General features: G+C 48.3%; 1 protein-coding gene across 5 annotated transcripts in view; it reads right to left on the minus strand.

The window, feature by feature from the left end:
• LOC139792006 (mitogen-activated protein kinase kinase kinase 3-like) overlaps nt 1-22081 on the minus strand; it is an 82340-nt gene extending 60259 nt beyond the window's left edge. For 3 of the 5 annotated variants that reach the window (XM_071734626.1, XM_071734625.1, XM_071734622.1), the window contains exon 1: nt 21897-22080. The gene's annotated coding sequence lies outside the window, so the exon portion shown is untranslated. Of the gene's footprint in view, nt 1-15699; nt 15845-21896 lie in introns of those variants that run through there. The other 2 variants (XM_071734627.1, XM_071734623.1) reach the window with 2 other exon arrangements.
• Nucleotides 22082-22827: the final 746 nt, after the last annotated feature.

Below are 22827 nucleotides of genomic sequence, written 5' to 3' on the forward strand. Positions count from 1 at the left end.
ACACTACAAACCTGGTAGTTTTATGCTTTTAAATCTTCTGCCACAGGTCTCCTTTTTTAAGACCAGACCATCTTTAATACATTACACCTTTAATGGATTTTTTTACATTACTTAATGGAACCTTAAATCAATTCCATCTTTCATGCATTACATTCTGCAGCATCCCTATGGGATAGCACGGGCTTAGAGAAGAGACTGACAGCAGGACATGGAAAATCAGTCCCAGGGGCAGCCTGTATCACAGCAGAAACCTAAATTTAGGCCTTCCAAATTACAGCCAAGGTTTCTCAAAGCTGGACCATCTTTTCTCTGAGTGCATGGGAAAAAACCTGAGTCTGAGCAGCTCTCAGCAGTAAGATGCCCTCTGCACCCCTCATGGCAAGCACATCCCTGGAAGCCCTTCCAGAGTCCCTGCCCCTTGCCAAGTGCTGCTCATGCCTAACCAGCCCAAAACTGATGCAGAATTGGGTCCAGTTACCTAGCATGCTGCATTTAGGTTGAGGTTTTTTAGGTCATCAAGAAACTTAAGGATGTGAACTCGAGCCCTGGAGTCAGTCCTGCTTGTGAAAAACCTCATTTTAGACTGAATGAAGGTTTAACTCACAGAGCAGTGTCAAAGAACCCACCAGCAAAGACCAGTCCACTGTAGCTGATAAGCACACAGATTTCTTGGTGGTAAACCTGTATAATAGCACAAGCAAATGGAGAGACATCTTTTAAGTACTTCATCAGATTTGCCTGGAGAGAGTAAGACATTCCTGTCCTACAGTCACTGAAGGCAACATTGCCCCAAAGTCCATGAGAGAGAGGTGTGTGTGCCAGGACCCAGACACGAGCTGGGGAGTGCTGGGTACCATGCATTGGGCAGAAAAAGTAGAAAATGGCACTTTGAAAATCTTCCAGCTCCATCAAATCAATTTTAACACAATAAGACAGCTGAAGTGAACCAGGACCGCTCACAAAATTGAAGTTATTTTCTGCAACTCTGGAGCCTGGCTGCTGGCAAGCAGGAGGATATTTATCCATCCTATTTTGAGAGAGAAGAGCAGGAAGGGAAACCGATAAGAAAGCAGCAGAGGCTGAGCTGTACATGTGCCCTTAGTGTCTTGTTCCTTTTGCTCCTGCTGCTGCTTCCTCTCAGGACAGCACCATTGAAGCTTGAGAGCCCATGGCCACTGGGGACTCTGTCCATTTTCTAGACAAAGGAGGAGGCAAGGAAGTAACCAACAAACTTGGAAAGATTAAAAATCCTGCCTTGTGAAGCAACCGGTCCACCTGTGCAATATGGAATCCAGAGAGAACAGAAAATCACCAGGAAAGCCATGGAAAAAATTCCATCTGATTATAACACAAGCAGGAAATGGCCCAAATCTTCACTGCTTTTGCTTTCAAAGTCAATGCAACACTTCCAGCAATTAAGCTGCGTGCAGAGTTTGCACCAAGGGCCCCATACAGATAGCCTGGATTAACCTTAAATTCCTGGGACAGCCCAAGTTAACTCTTCTATCAGTGTAACAGACTTTTCTAATGGCTTTCTGGAGACCTTCCAGACCTTTACAACCCCTATCTAGTTACAAAAGCATGGCCCTACGGGAACTGGGCAAATGAACTCTGGAAAAACAGGTGACCTTCCCATCAGGAGAGCCCTGCCCTGGGCACTTCTGCACCATCCCTGCCCAGGATCCCAAGCCCAAGCCCCAGGATCCCACTGCCCAGCTCCCAGGAGCAAACCAGCCCCCAGACATAGTGCAGGAAACCCCCACGGATCCATGAGAGAAAAAAGGTTTTCTATTTTAGCAGATATCTCCAATCCTGAGGGAGGCCAGGCTTCAAACTGGACTGCAAACACTGGTGATTTCCGTGGCTTCCCAAAAATACATACCAGCAGCTTCCTGTTACAGAAGGACAAATTCCTGTTTCTAGTACAAATTGTGCCCTTTTATTATCTCCCTTTAAAAAGAAAACCCAAAAACCAAAAAACAACAAAACAGAGGGGGAAAAGGAAAAAAATAAGAGGTGGGGAAAAAAGGAAAAACCCTTTTTCCTACTCCAATGCACTTCAAAGCAGCAAACCCATTCTCATCCCACTAAACTTCCTCATCAGAACCTTTAAGCTCTGACAAACTACCCAACACCTCAAAAAGGGCTCCTACTTTGCACTGCACTTCTCCCACAGCTGGCAGATCCATCCTCCCCTCTCCAACTACTGAAATTCTCCATCAGCAATCCAGAAACTACTGCTCTGGCAACCTCACCCTTCACCAGCATCTCCTACCAAGCAATGAAAGTAAGAGCTCAGCAGAGTGTCAGCTCCCAGGGATGCTGGGATGATGCAGAACTCATATTCCAGCTCTGTTTGGTGCACACAAGAGATTTCAGCTGCTTCTGTCTGCTCAGGGAGATGCTGGAGGTCACTTAACCTGCAGGGAAGGCTCTCACCTAGAATAAAAGCAGCTTTTCATCTGATTAAGCTGAACTCAATCCTGCAGCTGATGGGGCCTCAGTTTCATTATGGCTACAAAAGTGCAGAGCAGGAGCATCCACACCAGGAATCTGTGTTAGGTTATTAATCCATTTGAAATATTAACCCCAGTTCTTCCCTTTCCTCCCCACACTTCTGACTGGGAAAGGATTAAACAAGACAAAGCTCAAGGGAGACAACAGCAAACTTCTATCCAAGTAGACATGACTCCAGCCTCTGTGCATCCAAGTTGTGGAAAGCAAAGCAGGGGAGGGAAAGGACAGAGAGAAGCAATTATTTTTTTCCTCTTGGATTTGAGGGAAGACACAAAAATTACTAGAAAAGATTTACTGGGAGGAAGGATATAGGATAGGGGTTGGGAAAGCAGGAAGAGTGTTGTCCAACATTGAGTTAGAGTCACCAGTGGCCTACCATTGACTTGAGATGCATTTACAGCATCACCTAAACCAAAAAGGGCTCTTCTTACCCCACAGAAGCTCAGAGTCCAAAGCTGGCCTCCAAGTCAGGAGGTCCTGCAAGTACCGTGACCCAACCAAATGGCATCTTCTGCCTCTGCCATCTATCATCCCCAAGCTTCCAGGGAAAGCAGCACCTACTTATCCCTGCCTGAACACCACTTAACACTTTGGTTTGAAGGTGTGGGGACACACCACTGTACAAAAATAATAATAAGCCACAGTTGCTCCTGAAATATGGCTCAGCTGGAAAGCTACTCAAATGAGCATTGCTAAAATTGGGACTTTCCTTGTTTTTTCAAGCAGCAGGGAACATGTTGGGCTCAGAGCGTTTAACAAGCAAGAGTCAAGTGGAAAAAATCTCTCCTTTTTAAGAGTTGACCACATTAACTTTCAGCAAGTTTCCGGGAGTCCTGCCAGGGCGCTGGAGTTTTGTATACTACGGAACTGTTAAAAATATTATTGTAAATGTTTTTTTTCAAAAAGCTTCAGAGGCCGGGGCTGGGGTAGTGTTAAAAACAACAGCAAAGCAAATGAGATTGTTTTAATGGGGAGAATACAAACCTATGCATGCTGATAGCTCAGTCAAACAGCCTGCAGGCTTGGCAAAGATGGATCCAAATGCAAAGAGAGGGAAGTTGAAGTCTTGCAGCTTTCCTCAGATCATCACAGCCTCATCCTTACACTTTTGTCCAGGCAGTGGAGAAAACTCCACCCTGCACACATAGAACAGCCCTGGAAATAGGATCTGTATTTTGGGGCTACACAAAAGAACAGCTCAGTTTGGGTGACACTTCATACAAGACTCTATTGCCATGGCATTTGCCACTCAGGTTATCCAAAGGATGCACTACACAGGGCCAGTCAAAAAGGAGCCTTTTAAGATGATGCATTTTTGTAGATGTGGCACTTAGGGACATGGCTTAGTGGTGGACTTGGCAGTGTAAGGTTTACAGTGGGACTTGATGATCTCTTCCAACCTAAATGATTGCCTGATACCATGTTTCCCAGCATGCAACTGGGATGGACTTTTTGCAAACACATGTATAACCAGGTCAGGTTTGCAGGTGTATCTCCCAAGTATACTCAGGGCACAAATTTCATGAGCCAAGATGAGGAGGAAAAGAAAAAAAAAAAAACAACACCTTGTCTGAGCAGGCTCTTATTAGGCTGCTAAGCAAGAAGTGCCATACATGCACCATCCCAGCAAGCCAGTGCCCTGGGGACTACAGTGAATAAAACCCAACAAGCAATTCTCTAGGAATACTCATCAGTTGAGGTTCCCCTCCCCATTTTTGGGTGCAGCACCCCAAAACATCTTAAGAATCTTTTTCACAACATATGCTGCTGGGAGAAGAGATCTGTGCTTGAGAGCCACTGTGCATGATGAAGGATGCCCTTAAGTCAGTGACCCAACCAATGCAGCTGTAGGAAACAACTGGTTTTAAGAAAATTCTTCTGAGCCATCCTGCTGAAGGCTCATGTACTTGGAATAAAAGCTTTCAAACACACATTACTCCCACTGTTACCTTCTACTACAGCCAACCCTTTAAAACAGCCATTGAGATCTTAAACCCTCTCAATCCTCTAATTTCTCACAACTGTCTTTATAAATGAAATCTTGCAGACAGCATGCTCCAGTAAGTTTGTTGGGTTTTTTTTTTTCAGTTTTCTTGCTTTACATTAATAACCCTTCAACCAAATTCAGCTAAATAATCAGCAATTTATCCTGACATATAAAATACCTTCTTTTGCACACAGATCTCCAGCTTTGGGGAACCCATAAGACAAGGAAGCAAATCAAAATTATAAGAAAGGACTCCTCTGTCAGCAAATGTCAGACAACAAAGCCCCATCAGGTTGGGGTTAATGTGTATTTTCATATCTGTAAAAGGCAAGTCAAGCAAAGCAAATTTCCAGGGAGCACACATGGTCCCCACCTGTCTGGTTTTTCACTTGCATCAAGGTCTGCACAGCTCAGAGCTGCATCTCTGCCAAATTTGCACCTGTTACAGAGGGACTGCCTCCTACAGCAACTGCTGGAGCTGAACCACTTTGCAGACACCCTGTTTACACCTCACCCATACCCTGTGCCTAAATGCAAATTGTTTAATCAGGCACTAAAGTAACGAAGTCTAAAGGATCCTCATCTCCTGCAACCCACTGCATTCATCTCCCCAGAAGCCAGCTGAGCCAGAATTATTTAAACACATCCCTGCCTGCTGGGGATGAAAGTCTGCAGCTAGAGGGGAGCACAGTCCTGCATCATTTCCCCTTTTACAGGGAAAAATTCCATCCTCAGATGGTTATCTGTGCACTCACAGATCAGAGGAAAATCCTGATGCAAGTTATACCAACAGAAATCCCCTGATTCCAATGAACATACCCCCTTAAATAGGCACAGCAAATATAAAAGCCAACACAGAAATGTTATAATTTCTTCCTCCTGCAGGTTTGTTTTTCTGGGGGGGGAGGAGGGGGGCTTCAATGGCTGAAAACTTTGTTGGGGGAAATTGAAATGAGAAAGAACTGAAAGAAAAACAAAGTGTATCTGGAAAAGTGAGGCTTCAGGCCTCCTTCTTTTATGTTCCTAGGAAAAAGCAGAAAGAAGAAAGAGAAATCAAGAAGGAAGAATAGCCTTCAGATTAAATGTTCCCTCTGAAAAAGCCTTTGTATCAGAGCAAAATCTTTCCTGGCAAAAGCAAGGAAGAGCTTTGGGAGAAAAGCATCTGCACAACACCGATGCAATGGAGAACCTGGCCTGAGCTGGCATCTGCACCAGGGACTGGAACATCCAGTTCTCCCTGAGGATAATGCTAGGCAGGAACCAACCCCATCTCTGCAGCTTTGACCTCTGAGAGGATCAGAAAGCATTACAGATTTTATACTGGTCCAATATTGCTCTAAAGGGGTGGACAGCACTAAGTGACCAAGCTTTGGGCTGGGAAGGAGAGCGGTCCCTTGAGCGGGCAGCAAGATCTGATGGCAGCATCAGGGCTTTCAAGCCACTGTGCCATCTTCCAGGCTCATCCCACCTTCTAGCTGACCCACTTAATTTCACTTGCAACACCCTGCTGACAGCATTCAGGATAACACTTGGATGTCCTACAAGTTGTCCTACCAGCCTTGCTACCCTTACTACTTCTTACCCTCATGTGGCTGCGATCGATGGCCCCTCTGGTAGCCATCCTACCACACAGCTTCCTCTTTAATGAGCCACAGCCTCACCCCTGCAGCCCATCTAGATTTGATTGATCCTAGCATGACTTTCCAATCGATTGCAAAGCCAAGGGCCAAGGATTAATTGACCACCTTCTGCTCCCCTCAGCAGTTATCCTTCCTTGCCAAGAAAGCGTGAGCTCCACCGCACGTGTGGAGACCAAGACCTGATCAGCCTGGGGATCAGCCCCAAGTGGCACCATACAACTTGTAAGGTCTTTTCTCAATGCAATTCTGGGTTGGGATGAGACCAGGAGGAGGAAACTGAGCTCAGCAAGTGAAGATTGAAAGATCCCATGGTTTTAGGCAGAAGAACCATGTATCTGCATAGCCCCAGGACATTGCTGCCTCCACAAGGTGCTGTGTGTGGTGATGGGGCTATGAAACAGAAACAGCTGTGGGTCAGCTTACACAGACGTTTTGTCCTCTGTGTCCTCTTGACTTGAAGCATCACATGAACTGAAGCACCCTTGCCTTTGAGTGTGACTAAACACAGTAAGAAGTGAGCCACCAACAGTGCAGGAGCCAGACTGAGCAACACTCAGCCATATGCTCCCACAACTTAACAGGTTTGTGGAGCTGATTGAAGCTTAAAGCCCTCCTCAGGGCCTCCTGGGGCTGCCCTACCCCTCCTGCCAGCCCTTCACCACCGGATTTGCTTTCCCATGGTTGTGGCTCTGCAGAGCTCACCCCCAGGCTGTTGATGGCAGCAGCACACAAGAGGCAGCTTTTTCCAGAGAAGGAGAGGCAATCTCAAGTTATAGAATCAGAGTGGCTTGGGTTGGAAGGGACCTTAAAGTTCACCTAGTTCCAACCTCCCTGCCATGGGCAGGGACACCTTTCCACTAGGAAAAGGTTCCCCAACCTGTGCCACCTGCAGATCACAGCTGCTGCACTGGCTCTGGTTCATTCCCCAGGCACAGTGGAGGGAAGAAAAATTGAGGAAACCAAGGAAGAAGCAGATATTGCCTCTAAATCCAGCTCAGGGCATTGCAGAATGTAAGGCTGAGCCGTGACAGCTCACCAAGGCCAAGAGCAGTCTGCAAAGGAGGCAGTGATGAGTAATTTCCTTTCCTCTGCAGTCTGCCCTGGTGCAGTGCAATGGAAAGTCACAGGCAGCAGAAGGCTGTCAGCCTCCTCGACCACCTCAGAGGAAGTCTGGCCTGAAAACCTCCAGAAGACAGAAGTCCCTCACCCTCATGAGATGGTGGATCAGCCTGGAATTATCAGCCACACAGCATCTCTGAACTGGAGGCCCAGTTGCTCAGCTGCTCCAAAACCAGGTCACTCATTAGGCACGGTGGGGATGCACTCAACTACTTCTAGAAGAAAGCTCTGGAGAAATACAGTTCAACTCAATATTGATTCCCACGGCCCCGTTACAGACAGACAGAATTAATTTCCAGGATGGAAAGAAACATACGCCTGCATATCAAAACTAAACACAGAAGCTTTCCAGTTCTTCAGCTGCATTTCAATGGAAACCAGAAGGCTGTCACAATGGAAAGACTTCAGTTTTTTAATTTATCCTCCCTGCTGAGCAGTTAGTGCTGCTAATTGATGAGAAGAGGTGGTGTCCAGACAGCATTAGCAATTGCTTTTTACATCTTTAGACCAAGTTTTCTCTAAATTAAATAATAATAAGACAGATTTGCTCCCTGCATGCACTGTGCCCTGTTCCAACTACCTCCTCCCTAGATGTTTGGTTGATGGAAGGGAGGAGAAGCCCATCTCAAGAGCTCGTTTACAAGTGTTGGAAGTTTTCCTGGAAAACGTCATCTGCAATACTGTCACTTCCATGGAACATGCCAAGAGAAAGACCATTGGTGCCAGGGACATGGTCTGTACCATGAACCACCCAGCCCCTACCCTCCACAGAACTAGGGGATAGCTCCTTCTCCTGATACAACAGAGGAACTGCTGACCCAAAAAATGTCCTGTAACACCTCCAGAAAACTTCACAAAATGCACCATAGCCTCAGGGAACAGATCAGCAGCAGCCCAAAGCACAGCCCTAGGGGCCCACCACAGTGCCACCACCAGCAAAAATATCTGGATGCTGGCAGAGCAGGCTTGGTTGCTCACCTGCACCACAGAACAGTCCTGGTCTCTACTCCTAAATATTCATCTCACTCTGGTGTTAACCAGGAGATGCCTTTGAAGCCAGCAGAGTCATCCTAAATGCAAAAGCCAACAGTCTCAACATGAGGCTCAGCACATGCCTAGATATGAAATTTCTGCTCCATCCTCTACCAGTGTTAGGCATATGCTCCAGTTGCTCCCTAAAATAGTTCACAAGATAATCTGTCCCTTTAGACTCAGCACTCAGGAATCTCACTCTGGGAGATGCAAAGTGCTCCGAGATGCAAACTAAATCAGAGAGCATGAAATAAAAAAAAAGAAAAAAAAAAAAAAATATATATATATGTATATATATATATATATATATATATATATATATATATATATACACATGTGCATGAGGCCATGCTATGGTTACCAAGGAGTAACAAATAAAGCAGTGTTGATGGTCCCAAGTTCTGGCCTGAAATTCCAGCACTGATTTGTTTGTCATAGCAATAGCATCACCACCTGCACCTTTCTGACGTCTCCTCTGGGAGCCTTCACACAGCACTGTCATACATCATGGCCAGCTCTGCAGATGTCTAGCTGGCTGACCTCTCCTTACCAAAAGGCTTCTAAATTTTTTTTCCCCCCTATTATTAGCTCTCACACCACCTACTCCATCAGTAATATCAAGTAAAACTACCTTACTCCTAGAACATTAGAAAAAGACAAGCTGATGCCTGCACAAACTGGGAGCCAGCAAGCCAAGGGGAAGAGTCCAAGCATGCAAAGAATGTCAAATTTAGAGGTTTTGGCCATTTTACTACAAAATCCTGTTGCTGTAAGCAACTTGTGCACATGCAAGTCGAGCCTCTCACCTGCACAGGCTGGCTGCTATTCTTCCATAGTACCCTGAGTAAACTCCTCCTGTCTGCTCAACAGCCTATTAATAAACATGCAACAGGGAGAAAAATTGCATGCCAGCAGGGAGGTGGACAAGATGATCTAATAGGACCTTTTCCATCTCTTAACTTTTATGCTTAGTCACAGGATAAATATCTCCCACGTTGCAAAGAAACATGCTGGCTTTGCTTGCCTGCTGATGTTGGGAGAGTTTTGTCTTCTGAAGACATTTTGTCTTCTAGCTGTTATTTCACTCACACTCACAGGACTTACCCAAGGAGAGTTGTGCAGAGGAGAACTTGCACTTGTTGCCTGGCTTTCAACTTAAGTGAGCTCTGAGGAATCCAAGCAAGTCCCCTAATTCCTGCCCCAGCAGCCTCAAGCAGGACAGGAACCTCATTTCTGCATCTTAAGAGCTACCAGGTTAGACGGGGCTCTGGGCAGCCTGACCTGGCTGAAGATAACCCTGCTCACTGCAGGGATAATGACCTTTAGAGGTTTCTACCAACCCAAATTCTATGAGGATACTTGTGAATCTCTGAGCACTCAAGCCTGATCCTGTCCATCACAGAGAAGCACTCAGGTTACTTTTGCAGAAAGCAGGTTGGAAAGGGAACAGAACATCCCCGCATCACCCAGGCAGGTCAAGCCTTCTGCAGCAGACTGTCAGAAAAGAGCTAAAAAAAACCCAACCCCAACCACCCATGTAAGGGAAATACAAGGAATCAAAGGGTTTGGGGAGAAGAGAATCCAAGGCAGTACAGAACAGAATAAAGTAGTATAATTTAGGGACCTTTAGAGGTCACCTAATCCAACCCATCCTGCAGTGATCAAGGACATCTTCAGCCAGGTCAGGCTGCCCAGAGTTCTGTCCAAACTGACTTTGAATGTTTCCAGGAATGGGGCATCTACCACCTTTCAGTTTTTCACCACCCTCATTGTAATTTTTTTTTCTTTAGATCATCCAGTCTCAATCTCCTCTCTTTCAGTTTAAACCCATTACCCCTTGCCCCATTGCAAGAGGACCTACTAAAGAAATCTATCCCCATCTTTCTCAGAAGTCCCCTGAAGTATTGAAGGCTTTCACTGCAATTTGCACTGGCACTGGTTCATGCCTCTGGCAGCAGCAAGGTCCTCTCCTTGTTCTAAAATACAAAAGAAGTGCAGTCACACTGAGAAACCTCCAGCATCTCCAAAGTGTGTTCAAACAAAGCATCCACCACTATGCAAGGTTTCTGCAAGAGACCATCCTCACATGAAATCCAAAGAGCAATTGAGAGCCTCAGGATCACAGATCTGCAAATTTCTCCAGCTAAGAAGAAAATCTATACAAATTATACTGTACAAATTATAAAGGAAAAAACCCTACGCCATAAAAAACCCAAAAGCTCCACAATCTAATGACAGATACCAAGAGACAAGGAAAAAATGCTAGAAAGGGAATCATGAGTAGGTGGTTTTGCTTCATTTTCCAGTTCAGCTGCTGGACCACAGGATGCCCATGGGCACTGCTAATTCTCATAGGATGCAGTGTTCTTACTTAGTACCCAGTTCCTGGAGTCACAGGATTACATCAGAATCCACACTTCCTTTTTTTCATTACAAAGAAGTACTTGAAGATGTCAAAAGCTAAAGAAAGACACGTAAGTCATGAAGTTTGAGATGCTCAAACAAAAAGAAATATTAAAAAAAATTAAAAATAACTATTTGAAACAATTATTCCTTTTTTGGAGAAAAGAATCTGACCCAGGACTCTTTTCCCCCAGTCTGTACACTGTTAGACCTTAGACTGGGCAGGGAATGACTCAGTTTGAGGGGGGAGTTCAACATCCCAATCTGTAAGTTACAGATGAGAAAATACAGATTTCATAGCAACACCTGCCTAAAAACTTGGAAACTTCCTTGGGGTGCCCAAATGCTACTTAAAAGACCATTATGCATTGGTCTTGCATATGGTCTTGCAATGCATATGCATTGGACAGTACAAAGCCACAGGAATTTAAAAAAAAATAAAAATGTAATAATAGAGCAGAACAGCTTTCCAAATTTTGCTTCCACTTATTTTATCCAGTGCCAAGCAGGGTAAAACCTTGGAAGTCAGCTCTGCCAGTTCATCTGCTGGCATCTTCTGCTCACCAAAACTACTGGATTTACAGCCACTGGTGGGTTTTGCCCAGCAGAAATATCTCATGGTAATAACTAACCTGTCAATAAGGACTTGACCTTCTGGAAAAGCCTTTGTTGGCTCTTAGGGAGCTCATCCCATGCACACTGTGCCAGCCACCAGGGCACTACAGGCAAGTGGGCTGCAGGTAGCCACCACTCCAGAGTCAGGAACTTTGGCCCCACATTCAAATATCCAGAAGCATCACAAAGAAGACTGCAGGTCACTTGAGGGTTTTTTTGGTCTTGTTTTTTTGTTGTTTTGATGGGTTTTGGGGTGGTTTTTTTGTTGTTGTTGGTTTGTTTTGGTTTTTTGGTGGTTTTTGTTGTTTTGGTTGGTTGGTTGGTTTTGGTTGGTTGGTTGGGGTTTTATTTCATGGAATAAATTTTAAGATCTGGAATATCTGGATCTGGTTTGTGCTACGCCCATGCAATGAATACTTTACATCCATGGAAAAAGGGGATAAAGACTAAGCTTCTGATTAAACCTTTGGTCTTCATCCACTCTGCCCAAAGCCAACTGAGATGCAGAGAAATTCCGAGGAAGGGGAGGAGAGGAAGGATGTGAGAACTGGCAGCAGGCAGAGCAGTTTGGGGTGCTGGGTGTTTGCAGAGGCAGCAACCCAACCCCACGGGTGAGCTCAGCTGTGCCACTGGTCAAAGCTTGGACTGGGTGATCTTGGAGGTCTCTCCCAACCAAACACATCCAGTGACTGTGATTCCTCGAGCGAGGAGGATTTGCTTTTCAGCAGCTGAGCTGTTCCTGCCTCCCAGGACACCCCCAGGAAACCTCTGGCAAACTTCTCCGGGTTTCTGTATTATCTCAGCTTTGAGATTAGGAGGAAGTGAGCACAAACCTGTTGGGTCGCATTGTTCCCACTCACCCCTGGCCAAGAGCTGGGCCATTACACTGCTGGGTTCCTGCTGATCCCAGGGCAGAGCTGCTGCCCCTCTGCAATCCAGGGGCAGCTCTGACCCATTCCCAGACACCAGGAGACACTGCTGCCTGTTCCAGCTGTGGGATTTAACCACAGCTGAGCACTGGCAGAGGCCATGCACAGCACAAGTGGTCAGTTCACATCTATTCCATTCCTGAGCTCAGCTAATATTGCTGTTTAACAAGCAGAAACCTCACTCCTTCCACCACCTGCAAAGCACAACAGGCACATTAAGTCCACCACTACACGTATTTCCCTATTCAAACAATTAATTACCTTCTGGCTACCCAGGATTTCCCCCCCCTTCTCTCTGCTTGGCCTCAGATGTTTGTGAAGGGTCACTAAACTTGGAGAATATACTGCAGAGGCTGCTGCAACCTGGTTGCAGGGGTGGCAGCAGATTTGGGGACCTCCTGCTACCCAAAGTTATCACGCAGGTATCATCACTCTGATCCTCCTCTGGTTAATACTTATCTTGAAGGGCTTGGTTCTCAGGGATGCTTCTGCCTTTAGACTGAGCAGACAAAACTAGAAAGTGAACCACAGATCTACAAATAAATAAGTAAATATTTAAAGAAAAAAAAATAAGACTAAAAGACCTCTTGCTAGTCCTTTGCCTTGCTGCATCGCTACAGAAAGAACAAAACATTGGGCAAACATTATCAACAACAAAAAAAAATGTATGATGCAATTATGGTTTTGTTTGCAGAATTTTCTCTGCACCTCCTTCTCCTTCCCCAGAATGATTTGCTTTAGAAGAAAAATGCCATCCATAATATTTCTATGCTTGCTTATTTAAGAGGAAAAATACAGCATGCAGATGTGTAATGTTGTTTGTAGCTGTCCTCTTTTTGAAGCAAAACACAACTAATAAGATGTGGTTCAAAAACTGAACAGACATGGAAGTTAAGAGTTCTTTTTTTTTTAATCCCTCCCCCTTTTTTGAAAAGGGTAAGTATTTTATTAGTCGAGCTCAAAAGTCCAGCTCACACATACAAAGAAACAAGTTTGGAAATCCCCCTTCCTCCACCCCCACTGCTATTTTCTAAGGAAACCAGATGCCCAAACCCAGCCAAAAAATGATCTCAGCCATTCTTAAGAGAGCCTACAGTGCATTTTCATGAGTCATGGAAAGCAACAACTCGTTGCTTTGGTAATGCTAGGTAAGCAAGTGGTCATCCATCCACAACCAGACTTTCAGCAGTAAGTCAAAGAGCAGACCATGTCTTGACAGATTACGTCAGAAACGGCCCCAAAATAGAGCTTCACGGCCAGTTTACCTTGCAGGTTTTAAGACATGCCACACAGCATGTCCTATAAATGCACTTAGCACTGAACAGCCAGGTGGATCAGGATCAGGGTGGTCTTGATCCCTGCATGTCATCCCCATCAGGGATCCCTGATCCCTGCATCTCATCCCCATCAGGGATCCCTGATCCCTTCATGTCATCCCCATCAGGGATCCCTGATCCCTGCATGTCATCCCCATCAGGGATCCCTGATCCCTGCATGTCATCCCCATCAGGGATCCCTGATCCCTGCATCTCATCCCCATCAGGGATCCCTGATCCCTTCATGTCATCCCCATCAGGGATCCCTGATCCCTGCATCTCATCCCCATCAGGGATCCCTGATCCCTGAGCAGTGCCCAGCCCTGCTCTCAGAGCTGCAGGAGGATGCAGGGGGAAGGCACAGACAGGGGCCAGGGATTAGGGAGAGGGCAAGTCCCTTAACCACAGGCCAAGGCAGATAGGAAACTGCTGCCTGCCAGCCTAAAAGCCAATGCTGGGGCAGGCAGGCTTGTAGGAAGAATTACAGAATGCTTCTTGGTCCACCAAACCCCTTCCAACCATGAGGCTGTGGTGACTGCACAGCACGTGCACCAGGACTCAAGGCACAAAGCCACATGGAAGTCTTACCAGTCCCTGACCAAAAGGCTTTCTTGTCTCATTTCTCCAGGACTGCAAGCTCATATCCAGAAAAATGGCAACCTGTGGTGAAGCAAAACACCTCTGTGTTGACCACCACCACCTCAAGACTTGTGCAGTAAACACACGTGCAATTTATCCAAGCAGTGCAAAGGGAAAAGCTTTCACACTGCCCTATCACTCTCCCTGGGTGAGGAAGACTGCTGCAGAGGCACCACTCAGAGACCTTGGTGACATTCCAGAACACAGCCACGTGGACTGTGATGTTCAGGGATGTAGCCTTGGGCTCTCCAACCACACCTGCCCACAGCACCCATCTTTCAAATCCTAGGGTTGAGATTTTAGAAATCCAGCCCAAGACAGGTCGGGGAGGTGGGAGGTATCCCCTGCAGCAAGGGGAAAGCAATATTTCCAACACATCCCATGTTCTTCCACAACCACCTCCTACCTTCATCACCTTTGGGTGATCTCAGGCCAAACACAGAGCCACCACTGCCTGAAAAGCTCCCAGAGGAGCTGGGACATCAAACTGCACCTCTCTGGCAATGCAAATCAGCTTCCCATGTCATGATGAACTGGGTACTGGAAGTCTTGCTCTCCTTCAAGTCTCCAAGAGCTTTGGGACTCTGTGGTGGCCCAGGATGAAAGCAGTGTGTCACACCACCTCCCTGGGACAGCTCAATCAGCTCCCTGAAAGGGATTTTCTCCTGCACAGGATTTCCTGGACATAGGCCAAGACTGGAACTATCTCATCCCCAGCTTTCCCTCCAGAAATGAAGACAGTTACAAACTCCAGCACCTTTTGCACTGAGTCCAAGAGCTGATCATTTGGCTTCTTCTCCAATAACACAAACCACAAACAGAAAAGACATCCTCACCCCTTACAGCCCTATCCCAAAGCTGACCAGGCATGCACCAGATGCTACTCACACCATTAATGCTGTAGGTGAAGTTGTGGAAATATTGTGAATGCTAAAATTTTTCTCTTTTCTCCTGGAGTCACCAACCAGGTAGCATCATGAACATCTCCAACAGCACAGCACCTTGGGGAGAGCATTGTGGAGAACCCCAGCAAGAATCCCCACCCCAAACAAAAATAGCCAAGAGTGGTTTCCCTCATCCTTAAGAGATCATTTCAGTCAAGCCAGGTGAAGCCCAGACAGCCTTCAGACTCAGACCATCATCAGGGTTATGTAGAAAATGACACAGTTGTCCTTTGGTCAGAGCCACCCATAACTCAAAGGTCAGCATCCAGGAGCACTTTGCATTCCTCAGGCAGCACTCCTGAAGCAGATCCTTCCAGCCAGCAAACCTTGGGGTAAGTCAAAGATGGGGAGCAGGAGAGCACACTGGGTTGTGTGGTCACACATCCAGGCAGCTCTGAAAGTCCTCTCCCAGCTCCACCACCCTGCAAGAGGAGAGACCTCAGCAAGACTTCCCCTGGCTGCCCCCATCAGAAGAGCAACTCCTGGGACTCCAGAGGAGCCAAGTGCAGAGCTTTCCAGTGAAAACTCAGGAAAGAAGCATGACAGGATATGCCTCACCATGGTTCTTCCAAGGCACTGCAATCATCTTCCTGTGGCTGCTGTTCTGAAGAAAAACACATCCAGAGCACTAACCCAAAACCTCTCCTGACCCTTTTCCCTCTGGCAGAACACAGCAGAGCTCGGATGCACCCGGCTCCTGGGCTGATCCCAGGAAGCAGCAACGTTCGGCACCGGACCTTGACCCATAAAACCAATGATGCAATAAGTTAAGCACAGCTCAATACAGTCTCTGTTTATCTCTTCTATTTGCCACCAGCATCATCCAAAGAGAAATAACTGAAATATCTTGCATATTTCTCTAATGACTCTTGATAATCTGTTAGAACCAGCACTGAGGGACTAAGACCAAAGAGCAGCAAACACATTCCACCAGTTTATGAACCAGCCTACCATTTTATTAACCAGGTGTTCAGGTTTCCCAAAAGCCACTCCCCAAGCAAGGAGCCAGCAGAAGGATTGCAGCAGAGGGATCAGTGCTTTATTTCTGTGCTGAAAGGCAAACAGAAGGCACTGAGATGACAGTGTGAGCACCTTGCATCCACATTGAAAGCTTTCCAGGAGCTTGGCCCAGCCTGGCATCTTTACAGAAGGATGCTGCCTCAGTTCAGCAAAACAAACCCTGCTCCAGCCCCAGACGAGATGAATTTGTTGACCAACCTCAACAGAAGCTCAAATCTCTGATCTCTGCTTTCCAGGCACTGGTTATTCATCACTTACACACGCCCAGACTGCTCTGTCCCACTGTCCCAGTCTGCAAACCTCCTTCCAGCCACCCACTTCCACAGTGACCACATTATTTTTACTGCATGAATTGAGCTATCAACCCACCAGCATTGCCACCACCCTTTGTGATGACCCAACATGCAAAAAGGGGACAGTCCCTACCAGGGAACCCCTAGGTAGTGGCAGAGAGGATGAAATGAGAGGTTGAAAGGGAGAGGGTATTTAAAACAGGGTTTTTGTTCATGCACACACACCTTTCCTTGAGCTCACCTTCACACCAGCTGTAAGAAACAGAGCTCACCCTACACTTTTCTCCCCATACCATTTTCCCTGGCCAAGCCTCCCTTAGAACAGCACTCAGGTTCCACACTCAGTGGTTGTCTCAGCCATTTAACCCATATCAGAGGTGAGATTTTGCTGTTACAGAAAAACGTGGTCACCACTGTGTTCACCACCCATCTGCAGGGTCCCTGTGCCTCAGGATTGTGCATCACTGATGGCACCTTGCAGAGCAAAAGGTGCAAAAAGACTACAATGAAGAAATTAAATCTCTACTGTATTTTTTACCACGGAGGGCACTGAACTACTTCCAGTTCAGAAATTACAATGATCTGACCTCTGCTCAACCACAAACCCAAAGAGGTTGTAGTGTAAAAGCACTAAGCCATCCAGATAATCCACTGTTCTCATCATGATGGACTTCCACGTACAAGGACAGGTCTCAACAGATACCCTTAAAGTCTTAGAAAGCATTGAATTGTTTTGGTTGGAAAAGACCTTTATGAACTTTGTCTTCCTCCAAATCTCTGCATCAAGACCAGTAGCAACACAACCTGTAGCACAAGGTTCATTTTTGCACGTGATGTTTGGGCTGACAACTGCTACGTGGAAAAATTTTCAACAGTCCTCTGGGGACTTGTGGGCACTTGGAAACCACTGTTCAAGAAAAACCTTCATGTGGACAAGATAAACACAATCACTCCAGCACAATCCCAGCAGTGCAGGAGCACTCAAAGCATTGCAGAGGCCATAAAAATCCTTTGCTACTGTAGGATCTTGTCTCTTTCACAAAGACAACTCCCAAAGCAACTGTATGGAGTCTTTTCCTCTGAACCATCTACCTATCCATCAGATGACTGTTATTTAGCACGCAAGCTCCTAGACACAGTAGGTCTGTGGAGTGCCTCTAACCCACCCACCTAGGGATATTTTTTCAAGCAATTTTCTGCTTAACCACTACCTGAACACTCAGTTCATCCTCCCTGAGGACCTGGCTCACACATATGCTGTTTACACAGCAGCTTGGCTGGATCCTTCCAGGATCTGGCCCCTGCTCCTGGGCATGGCATGCAGCACACACTGCTGCAGGACTTTGTCCTGTGCACCTTCTGTGGTGCTGAGCCAAACCCTGGCTCAGCTCCACCCTGGGTTTCACTGCTGTTGTGCCTTGTCCTGCCTGGGCTGCTACAGATCATCTTGTGTAGTGAAGAGTATAAAATCTTCCATAAAAGCTTCCATGAAAGTGACAACTAGTTCTGCATAAAATGGTGGCCAATTTGGGTTTTAACTCAGGAGAGAAGAACAAGCTCCAGCCTACTACAGATTCTCATTAAGCTGAGAATCCCTTGGTTTCCACTAATATTTATATTTTCCAGAGTAGGAAATAGTGTTTGGGAAATGATATGGGATCTGGATCTCCCTCTTTTGGGGAGGGGGGGTTTGCAGATATACCTTTCATTTCTAAAGGCCTCAAAAAGTCCAGGTCAAAGCCTCTCTGCAGCCTCCACAGATGCTCCAAGCACTCTGGAAACAGAAGCTGGCACCAGAGACCAGATACAGCATGTCCCCAGCCTGGGTGACAGAGATGGGGGAGATGGGGGAGCCCAGAGAGGGGCTTCTTCTGTGCAAGAAGCCACAGGACTGAGCCCCAGCTCGATGAACCCTTCTTCAGCACAACCACCACAGCACCAGTGAGCCAGGTTTGGGTCAAATTCCTCCACAGGTCCCCAGCCCTGGCCACATGGATGCTGCATCATCCACCATCCCAGGCTCAGTGTCTCCAGGGAAAGCTCCTGGAGCAACAGCCCCAGGGCTGAAACCAAGCAGGGAGCTGTGTCCCTGCAGCCCCAAAACTCTCTATTGGCCCCACTATAGCATTCTTCTCTTTTTTCTTCTTTTTTCTTCTCATTCTTCTCCTTTTCCATGTAACCAATCTTCTGCAAGGAACAGCTTCCCAGTGGCTTTGAAGAGTTTCTGTTTTAAAGGAGATCTTTGCTTTTTCTTTCTTGCATCATTAGTGATGAGCTAGGACAGACTGATTGGGTTGGACACCGGTGCCATTTCAGTGACTAATGGGAAGATTACTTGGCCAGATCAGAACTGCAGGGACAGACAGAAAGCAAACAAAAACGTTCACATGCCCAGGCTCAAACACACTCACCCGTTCCTTCACAAACAGAAAACCACTCGTCTTGTCTGGCTGATGCTCAGACCAACACTCTCACTGCACAGAGCACAGGGCAAGCCTGCAAAGACAGCAAGTTTCAGGCACAAGGGAGACAACATTCACCAGTTCTGCATCTCACACATCACATCCAGCAAAGGCAGAAAAGGTGCCAGGTTGAAAGATGGTCCTGAGCCAGTGTGCACAGCTCCACGTGGGGACAGGGAACTCCTCCCCAGAGGGACTCACTGAGTATGACTTTACCCATTTTTCCCCTTGGAGGGCTTGAAAAGGAAAATAAAGTCTGGGGGATTGAGGATGAACCCACCGGGTTTAGGATCAGCAGACCATTTGTAGCTTTTCATAAAAAGTGGCTGACGAAATAAAAGTTGAATTCCATATTCCCCTTCTTATGGCTCCATAATGCATTTTCCATCTCCCCAGAGCACAGCTGACATTCTGCACATTTCCGTGCACATTGTGCTTGGCCTGTACTGCCTGCAGAGAAGGGAGTGGAGGTGCCTGAGCCCAGCAGCCTCCTGATGCTGTCAGGCATCAGCAAGCACTGGCCCCATCACCTGCAGCTCCCCTTTTTGGGAGCCAGGTTGCAAAGGGCTCGGCCACCCCCTGAGAAAGGCTGGGACATGGGATGCATGTCCCTCTCCTGTGCTGGATGTCAGGATCTAAAAGGGTGTGTAGATTTGTAGAAAGGGAAAACCCATTTACCGTGCCCAGATGACCTGTACAGGCTGAACTGTGGGTGAGTACTGTAGGTGAGTATCTCTTTCTCCCTTTTCTTTCAGTCACCTCCTCAATTAGAAGAGCCAGAGCAATCACTTCCTCCTAATTCTCAGCTCTAAGGTTTGCTGCTTCTACATGTAGACAGGCTTGTACATGCCAAAGCCATCCTGTGCTCCCCAAGCAGTCTAATAAAAGATATCCCTTCTAACAGCAAACCCTGACTCAATTCCCTCCAGCACAGCTCCAAGAGCAGGGCCAGGTCAACCAGTACAAAAAAACCTTGCCAGCTCTCACACTGGTCCCCGTGTCCAGCTGGGGGGAGAGCAGGGCTGGAAGCACATCACCTTCCATGCCCTGGCACACACTGCATCCCACTGCTCTGCTAAGGAGCCAGACACACCGTGTCATCCTTGCCAGCATCTTCCCAATAGGAAAACTGAGAAATCTCATCAAGTCCAAGCTGCACAAAGCATCATCAAGCAACAGAAACATTCCAGAAGGGATGAAGAAAGGACTGTGCTCCTCTGGCTGCCATAATCACCAAATCTTCATGATGCAGTTGTCTCTCCATCCTGGATGAAACTCCAGCCCTGCATCCCTTTACATGAACACATCTCCATCATGGGCTTTAGTGGCCTCCAAAAAAGAAATGCACTGCTTCCCAGCACACACTGACAGGGCAGAACTGTGGGTTTCTGATGGAGATTTAAGCCCCACGGAAAAAAACTGCAGTACCAAAACTTGTTTAGAGAAGGAAGGTATAAAAGAGCCTTTAAATCCACATCCCACCAGGCTGGCAGCCCATCCAGCCTCGCATCCTGCCGCCAACAGAGGAGCTTTTACAAGCTGCAAAACCTTCCTAAAGCAGAGGCTGTGCCCAGCTGCAGAAGTATGCCCTGAATCTGCAGGATTATAACCCCTGCTTTTAACTAACGTCAAATTAAGGGTTCTGGAAACTGGACCATCCCTTGCAGGTATCACAAGACATGGGTAGTCATGTACAAGCCCCCAAATGCAACGATCTCCTACAAGCCTAAGGAACAGCTCCCAAGAGCTGTAAATCCCACCTGAAGGTACATCAAATCACCCATGCAGGATTGGAGATAAATTCACAAGGTGCCACGGAAGGAAATTCCCTCAAAATGCTCCCACTCACTAAAGTGAGAGAGCTTGACCCTGGAAATCCCTGTGACCAGTTAAACTCCACACAAATCCCAAGCCTCCAAATACCAGGCAATCCCCGCGGTTTTCGTCCCTGCCCCTGCAACGCGGGCAGCCCCCGCGCTGAACCAGGAGCGGTTCCACTTCCAAAAACTACTGGATCGCAAGATCGGAACTGAAGGGGAGCAGAAAAGCAGCAGCCGAGGAAGAACCGCTCTCCGAGTAGGGCCAGCAAGGGACACGCTTGTCCACCGTGCCGGACCCGGGGAGCCACCGCGCTGGCACCGGGATCCAACCTCCGCTCCGCTCCGCTCCTCTCCTCTCCGCGCCCGGAGCATCATCGGTGGCACAGCTCCCCGTGACTCGCTGGATCCAAGTGGAAACCCAGCTTCCCAGCTCCGTTGTCCAGCACTGTCACTCACACCATGTGGGTACCACACACAGAACCTTCATCCCCACAGCCCACCTCATCCTCACTGCTCGGGACAGACTGTGCAAGGGGAGGACTTTGCTCACTGGGAGGATGGGGAGGAAGGGCTGAATGGGCAACCCCGCAGCTCCAGGACATGGACACGATGCTTTCCACCCGCTGGCTCCATAGCCCAATGGACCACCAAAACGAGACCGTCTGTATCAGGGTCTCATCCTGACTGTCAGGACCTGGAACAGGTTTCCAGGCTGACTCACGGCACCAGGCAATAAGCTGGGAAAAATAGTTACGGAGCCGAAACCCAACCGAAACCCACGCGGCCAGGGCTGTGCCGGAGGAGGTAAATCCCCCAAGGGGAGGAAGGTCCCCCCCGTGTCCCATGGTCCCCCTGCGTCCCTCCTGGGGAGCCGCTCCAAGCTCCTGCTCTCTCCCCACGGATTCCCAAACTTGCCCGGAGCGACAAGCTCCCACTTCCATGATTAGAAGGGGAAGGAAAAAAACTAAATAAAACAAAAACAACCCGAAGTCAACCCCGGCTGCAAAACTCTCAGTCCCTGCTGCCAAGTACATTTTTTAAAAAAAAAAAGAAAAAAAAAAAAAAAAAAAAGTTCAGAAGAGCGAAACAAACCCTGGCACCGCCGCTCGGCGCGGGTGCACGAACCGACAGAGTCCCGGGGAGGGAGCGGGGAGACTTACCGGCCTGATAAGACGGCTAGCGGCGGACGGCCATGCCCGGAGAACCGGGCCACCGCGGTTTCAACGCTTGGCTCGGCTCCGGTCGGTACGGTTCGGTTCGGTTGGGTTGGGTTCTGCACGGCTGGGCTCGGCACGGCGGGGTCGGTAGCGGCGGCAGTGGCGGGCGCGGGGCGGTGCGGGGCGGTGCACAAAAGCGGGAGGAAGCGATGACGCAGACACCGCCGCGGCCAATGGGACGGGGACGACGGGGGAGGCCCGAGGGGGGGGAGCAGGGACGGGGCGGCCCCACCGGTACCGACGGACCGAGAGGACCCAACGGAGGTGCCGCGCAGCGCCGCTAGGGGGCGCCTCGCCGAGGGGGCACCGAGGTTCGGCCGGGGACGGAACCGCAGCCCCGATCGGTGCCGGTGGGGGAAATGCAGCCCCACCGGTACCGGTGCGGGAACCGCAGCTCCAATCGGTTCCGGTGGGGGAACCGAAGACCCGTCGGTCCCGGTGGGAACCGCAGCCCCGTAGGTCCCGGTGGGGCAAATACAGCCCCGTCGGTCCCGGTCGGGGAACCGCAGCCCCGTAGGTCCCGGTGGGGCAAATACAGCCCCGTCGGTCCCGGTGGGGGAAATGCAGCCCCACCGGTACTGGTGCAGGAACCGCAGCCCCGATCGGTCCCGGTCGGCGAACCGCAGCCCCGATCGGTCCCGGTGGGGCAACCGCAGGCCCGTCAGTCCCGGTGGATCAAATACAGCCCCGATCGGTCCCAGTAGGGGGAAACGCAGCCCCGATCGGTCCCGGTGAGGCAAATACTGTCCCGTTGGTCCTGGTGAAGGAACCGCAGCCCTGATCGGTCCCGGTGGTGCAACCACAGCCTCAATCGGTTCCGGTGGGGCAAATGCAGCCCCCATCGGTCCCGGTGAGGGAAATGCAGCCCTGATCC

This window comes from Heliangelus exortis, chromosome 2 (assembly GCF_036169615.1).
Source record: "Heliangelus exortis chromosome 2, bHelExo1.hap1, whole genome shotgun sequence".
Taxonomy (NCBI): domain Eukaryota; kingdom Metazoa; phylum Chordata; class Aves; order Apodiformes; family Trochilidae; genus Heliangelus; species Heliangelus exortis.